Source organism: Diabrotica virgifera, chromosome 9 (genome assembly GCF_917563875.1).
Source record: "Diabrotica virgifera virgifera chromosome 9, PGI_DIABVI_V3a".
In the NCBI taxonomy this organism is placed as follows: Eukaryota; Metazoa; Arthropoda; class Insecta; order Coleoptera; family Chrysomelidae; genus Diabrotica; species Diabrotica virgifera.
The window spans coordinates 106920926-106927951 of NC_065451.1; the positions used below are offsets into that span (position 1 = coordinate 106920926).

At 31.1% G+C, this 7026-nt stretch overlaps 1 long non-coding RNA gene across 1 annotated transcript; it reads right to left on the reverse strand.

Moving 5' to 3' along the window:
- Positions 1–4383: 4383 nt before the first annotated feature.
- Positions 4384–6970, reverse strand: LOC126892130 (uncharacterized). The gene is made up of 2 exons (XR_007700686.1): positions 6816–6970; positions 4384–4829 (listed from the first exon to the last, which is right to left on the reverse strand). It is a non-coding gene; the product is annotated as an uncharacterized LOC126892130 (long non-coding RNA).
- Positions 6971–7026: the final 56 nt, after the last annotated feature.

A 7026-nucleotide genomic window follows, 5' to 3' on the forward strand; every position in this document is an offset into this window, starting at 1 on the left:
TAAATTAATTTTTATCATTACTAAGTATTGTTATAAAAAGATTAACAATACCTCAAATAATATTTATATCAGTTCATATAAGGAAACTATTTAATAGGAATAAAGTAACTTGTACTTTGATTTTTAAAGATTTTAGCTATTGTATAGTTCTTTCAATGTTTACACTTGTGCTGAAGCAAGTCTTATTAATTCAATTTTCTTCTCAATGCATTCATTTTTTATAAAAAAAGTCTATCTACCATTATAGCATCCTCATTTGGTGTCAATATGATTTTTGTTGTTCATTTGAACAAACACCTGTCCAGCAGAAACATCTGATGGGATAAAACTTGTTTAACAGCTATTAACACACCACCTCCACTGTCGAAATTAATGGATTCTTGTGTCAGGTCTTGTGTGTAGATATCGTAATTAAATAAACCAATTTCAGCATTGGTAGATGCTGTAGATATCGTAATTAAATAAACCAATTTCAGCATCGCTTGTATCAGGTGTTTACCATGTTTCAGTAAATATGATCAGATCAAAGTAGCTGTTAGAAACATTTAGAGTCAGAGTTGTCAATTTAGTCCAAAGTCCTCTACCATTTTCAATAAAAATGGAGAGCTTGCTTAAGTCATTGTGGCTTAGAGGTTTTTTGAATTACCTTTGGGATATTATAATACTGTATCGACAGGTTCTGTCCCCTGCTTCCTGAGGAGACAAAAGCTCAAATTTTATATACAGATTCAAGTACCTTCCCTTTATTAGGGGTCTGATCAATGCTGATAAAGATGGTTTTAGCATGGTCAATGTGTTTCTGTTTAAGAACTGCATGTCTGCTGTCTGAACATTTTCAGTTGAAGATAAAAACACTTTAAATGGATGGTGCCCATTTTTATTTTTCTTTCCAAAGCGAGCTATTCTAATATTGTCAGAGACTTCATCCTAAATTTCGTCTTCGTCTTAGACTTTATCTAAATTTTTTTATATAAAAAACCTAGTTACTCTTAATAACTGAAATATAACTCAAAAAGCAATATAGGTAACTCATTTATTTAAAATAAATGTAATTGAAGACGATAATTGCAAACATTGCAGGAAACAGGGTGATCTTGATCAAATCTTTTTTGAATATAGGCACTAAGTTTTAACAGCATTTAAACTGCCTCTATAAAAATTTAATCAAACTTAATATACATGCACCATTCAATATCCAGTCTGCTGGCTACGGGCTCACAACAAAACTATAAATTATAGATTTCTTGTCAGACACATGCACATTTTCATAAGATTTGTATGCGAGCATGAAATTTTTTATGATTTCAGTTTAGATTTGAATCCTTTTTTTATCCTAAATGTACATCTTATCCGATATCCATTTTACTGTCCTTTATTGTACCAGTATTGTATGGGATTATTATTATTGTATTGTATTAAGGATAGGATTGTATATTTGTTATTACAACTGACTGAATGACTAATGTCTATGTCATTAAGGGCGTAGGCGCAAAATTTCGTCTCTAATGCTTTTTAAATGCATTCATTTTTTTTAATTCTGAGAAAACTAATAAGTATTTTTGAAAAATTTAAGGGCAGAATGAAAGATTACGTTATTACCGAGGGCCGAAAGTCCCTGAAAACTTCCATAATGTTTATTTTAATAAGTTACAGTTGTGAAAAAAAAAAACAGAAAATGTGTGATTTTTAATTTTAAATACGTATCTCATTAAAAAATTTATTTATTCTAAGGGACTTTCAGCCCTCGGTAATAATATAATATTTCATTCTGTGTTTAAATTTTTCAACAATATTTATTAGTTTTCTCAGTATTCGCAAAAAATTAATGCATTTAAAAAGCATTGGAGCCGAAATTTTGCGCCTAAACCCTTAATAAAGAAACTCAAAAAGCAACTAAAATAAAATACACTGGCAAGGGCAACAAAACAGAAAACAAGGCAAGCAAATAGGGATGTTCGATACGTATCGATACTTTGAGGTATCGATACTTTATATTTCGATACTCGATATTTTGTATCGATACATTAGTTGGTATCGATACTGTGTATCGATACACCGAATCATAATATCGTATCGAACATTTAACCCCTTATGTTATGCAATACCTTTTGCAACACCGGTTTGGAGAATTATTATGCTCGAACTATTTGGGAATTTAATGACGGTTTGAAGTTAAAATTTTTGAATAAAAGGAAGAAAGAAAGCCTTTTAACTTTTATCATTTCAGGGAAATAGAGAACTACGTAATGTCAACAAAAAATTCAAATATCCTAAATCCTAATATCCATTCTATTGTTATAAGTCACGTTCACGTTTGTCAACAATATAAATAGAAATAACAACAAAGGACAAAGAGTAGCCAGGCAAGGGATTATTATTTCTGTAGAAATTTTATTACCGTAAAATGAGGAATCTTTTAATAAAAGGTCTTTGTCCTCTATTTTCCTTGAATAGAGGTTGGTGGGCCAGGCCAGGTTGCCTGCACGTGGTAACGTGGTCAGAGTGCTCTGTATTTTAATTTTATTACAATAAAGGACGGACTCCATACTGCGCATGCGTATATGTCAAAATAAAGACATCGATATTTTGTACCGATACTTGGAGTATCGATACTTTTGAGTACAATATCATAGGGTATCGATACAGAACCTAACAATACGTATCGATACGATGTATCGATACTTTGGTGAGTATCGAACATCCCTACAAGCAAAAAATAAAAAATAAATCACTTTTCATAAATGACACTAATGACAGATGACAGTTTTCTCAAGATCAACTGGCAACGTTGGATTTCCATAAGAACTTTAACTCTACCTATTCAATAGGACATTTCATTCACAGTCATTCGAGCTTCTGTCATGTGTCACATAATATTAATATATCTACGTCGTACGTTATTGGTATATACCAATGATACAAACCAAAGACGTATGACGCAGATACATTAATATTATGTGACTCATGACAGAAGCTCAAAACAAACGACAATCGATGAAAAGCCCTATTGGCGTCTGCATATCAGGATCCGGTAATACTATATTAGTTATCTATGATCAGGATATTGCTGGGTGTATACAAGTAAACAACACTTTTTTGATTAAAAGGTTTATTTCATTAAATCAAAACTTACATAAATACAATTTAAATAAGATATTTTTTCTATTTAAGGCAATATAATATAAGATATATATTTTAGTATAACTGTCCTACATTAACAAGTTTTAACACATTCAGTGGCCATGACGTATGGGCAGCATCACCAAGGGTTTTACAGAAGGTACTGATGACACATAAGTTATGTGAGTAGTACTGTGTAACTAAATAAATGATTTAATTATGTGGTACCAGCCAAGTGGAGCTTGTTTGAGATGGGCACCAAACATGTTAATCTGGTCATGCACAGAGACTTATACTATAATATGTTATATCTCATATTGCTCACTATTGTAATGAGTGAGCCTGCATACACGAACTATAATATATTATTATCTATTATGTATACAAGATGTATTAATGATGGTTTAGAGAGTATTAAGAGCTTTTTGGGTAGACTTCTAAGTGATGCAGATACATACAATTTTATTAAGTATTTCCAGTAGAACGACTGCAATAACATCCAACAATGGGCCTATTGTTATAGGAAGGGGTTGTGGAATTAATACCAATATGACCATTAAAAATTTTCATAAAATTTTGGATAAAAGGGTATCCATTAGTTGTTATCAGTTAAGTTTAAAACTTGGCACTCAGGGAGAGCTATACCATAATATACAATAGGTATATCTCATATTGTTCACTACAGTAGTAATGAGTGAGCCTGCATACACAGAACCATATGGTTCTGTGTATGCAGGCTCACTCATTACTACTGTAGTGAACAATATGAGATATACCTATTGTATATTATGGTATAGCTCTCCCTGAGTGCCAAGTTTTAAACTTAACTGATAACAACTAATGGATACCCTTTTATCCAAAATTTTATGAAAATTTTTAATGGTCATATTGGTATTAATTCCACAACCCCTTCCTATAACAATAGGCCCATTGTTGGATGTTATTGCAGTCGTTCTACTGGAAATACTTAATAAAATTGTATGTATCTGCATCACTTAGAAGTCTACCCAAAAAGCTCTTAATACTCTCTAAACCATCATTAATACATCTTGTATACATAATAGAATTTTTTTCAGAATCAGATATTTTATTAAGATTTACTTACCATGCCCTATCTATGTGCCAGGCACTTAACAGTCTATTAGGAGCAATACCCATTACATTTGACGAGGCCTTGTAAAAGGTGTCGCTTATGCCTGATATGAAAACATTTGACTATACATATAATACCAACACAGACATGTATTTAAAAAAATTGGTAAATTAAAGTAGGTATCTTTTCTATTTGAAAATAAGAAAGCAGTACAAAATCCATTCCCAAATTCATCTTTTACTAATACTGTCATAAGTTCAAAGTCATAGGAATTGAGCCCATGAGTTCCATCGATTGCGATAAAGGATTTACCAAACTTAATTAACATTTCCTTTTGGCACAGTATTAAGAAAAATAAGACAAAAATCATAAATGTTAAATTCAGAATGAATATCCATTAGTATGCCCTGTTGTTTGTAAAATAGTATTGGACATGAGTCTGTAAGCATTCAACCCAAAAATAAACACTTGTTGCATCATCATTGTACATATACCCATCTTTCAAATCAATGCCATAAGAGAGTTTAATGTTTGTGATATCTTTTCTTGTAAGTAAATCAATTCTTTTTAATTCGCCTCCTATGCTATTATGCTATCCTGAACAGTCTGAAGTTTACTAAAAAAGTAAAATATAGGTGTAGGAGAATCAAACACACTAGTTTGAAATTGTAAACTGTAGTAAATATTCATGAGTAATATTTAAAAAGTGGTTTGGTGGTAACATTCTTGTTTTAAATTATATTGTGTATATCGACGGCGGAAAGGACCTCATAACTGAAAAATTTGTATAAAATGAGTTACTTCGGTTTTCGCTTTAGAATAACCCAGCAAACAGACCGACGTGTTAATTACGTGAATTTCTGGTACATTTGTCACCAATATACGTAAATTGCTTACGTGAATTTCACGTGAAAATTTGGTTGGAATGTCACATTGAAAATACGTCTTTAAATTACGTGAATAACTCGTCTTCAATAGACGTGTTATTCACCTTAAATACCAATAAAATGTTTCGGGAAATTCACGTTGCAAATACGTGTTGATTAACATATCTTTTAGGGAATGTATATATTAGTATTCACGTGAAAGATACGTCCTCGGTTCACGTAAATAATTCGACCTTAATTAACTTACTAATCATGTAATTATTATCCTCATATGACATAAATAAAACAAGCCTATAAAGTATTATCAATGTATTTATTTAGTAGAATTTAGAGACTTTAAAACATTTGTCTTGTATAATTATTATACAAGATAATGAACCAAAAATGCTACCGACCAAAAGACGCATTAAAAAATTTGCCAACACAAAACACAACACAGGTCACTTTTTATTTTGACGACACTTTCTTGTTTTTTCACGACACTTCAACCCTCGAGCAGTGAGGTAAACGTTAATACGAAAGGCATTATTATAAATAAACCCGCCTAAAATAAAACGAGGGAAATAAAGCTCTTCACGTTTCACTTTCACTTTTTGTTGTGAGAAATGTGAGAAGCTGATATTGATATTAGAGGTTATGCTCATCGATTATAAAAATCGATTATTTTTAAATTACAGTTAAACTATTCTACTTACTTTAAATTAGTTTTACATATTTTCTTTTTGTTTTTAAATTTCTTCTGCTATTACCTAATTGGTCTTACTAAAAATCTATTTCAATACCAGAATAATATAAAAAAATAATCCTATCGAATTATCCTATTATTCGATAAATCGATTAATTTAGTTTTCGAACCAACTATGTTAATCACGTATCGTGGTCACGTGATAGTATTTAAAGGAGGAGAAAGGCTTGGTAGTACGTCACCACCGCGCGCGATTTGAAAATTAGACTCGACATCATTTTAGCTGTGATATTTTTAAAGAAAAAAAAAATAGCAAAAATAGCTTCAAATCAAGGTTGGATTGAAATAGTTATGCTAAATGATTTTAAAAGCGAAATCATAAACTTTTTGTTTAAATATTGGTATTATTTACATTACTTTACGTGGAATACATCTAATTTTTCGACGTCCATAAAATACAGGGGAGTAAAATTCAAGCGATACGTATTTAACCAACACCGTTGTAAAATTTTGTTTTCAAAAATATTTCTCAAAATTTAACCAAAGGAAGTTATTTCTGTTTCGTGATTATTACGTGAAATAAACGTACCTTTGCGATGTAACCGACATTCACACCTATGATAAAAAACATGTACAATATTCGTCATTATGATTTTATATTATTCTAATGTCAAACATGTATAAAGGAAGCAAAAATATATTGGTGAATGATTTGGCACTGAAATACGTTTTTTTCCCGTCATAAATCTCCGAGTTACGTATTCGTTGAAATTTGCCGTAAATTTAACGTAATTATCACGTAACTGGGCTCAAACCTGTTTGCTGGGAAGTGTATCAGCAACTATTAAACAGCTTTTAGAGCTGGGAAAGCCTTTTGGAAGCCTTCCGGAAACTTTCCCAGCTGTAATCGCTGTTTAATAGCTGCCGATACACTTATTCTAAAGCGAAAACTGAAGTAACTCATGTTATAAAAATTTTTCAGTTACGAAGTCCTGCCTTTCCGCCGTCGATATGCAAATATTTTACTTACATTTTTGAAGAAAGTCTCAAAATAAACTTTGAAGAGATATTTATCTGATTTTGGTATTTATGTAAGTGCTCTATATCATCCTCATGCCCGTAATGTGTTTTAAAATAGTTTCAATATTTTTAGATACTATTATTCGACTACTACACCAAATAAACATTTTGCAGGATCCTTGGGAGTTTAAAGCTCTTTCTCTATCTTGTTTGTTAAATAA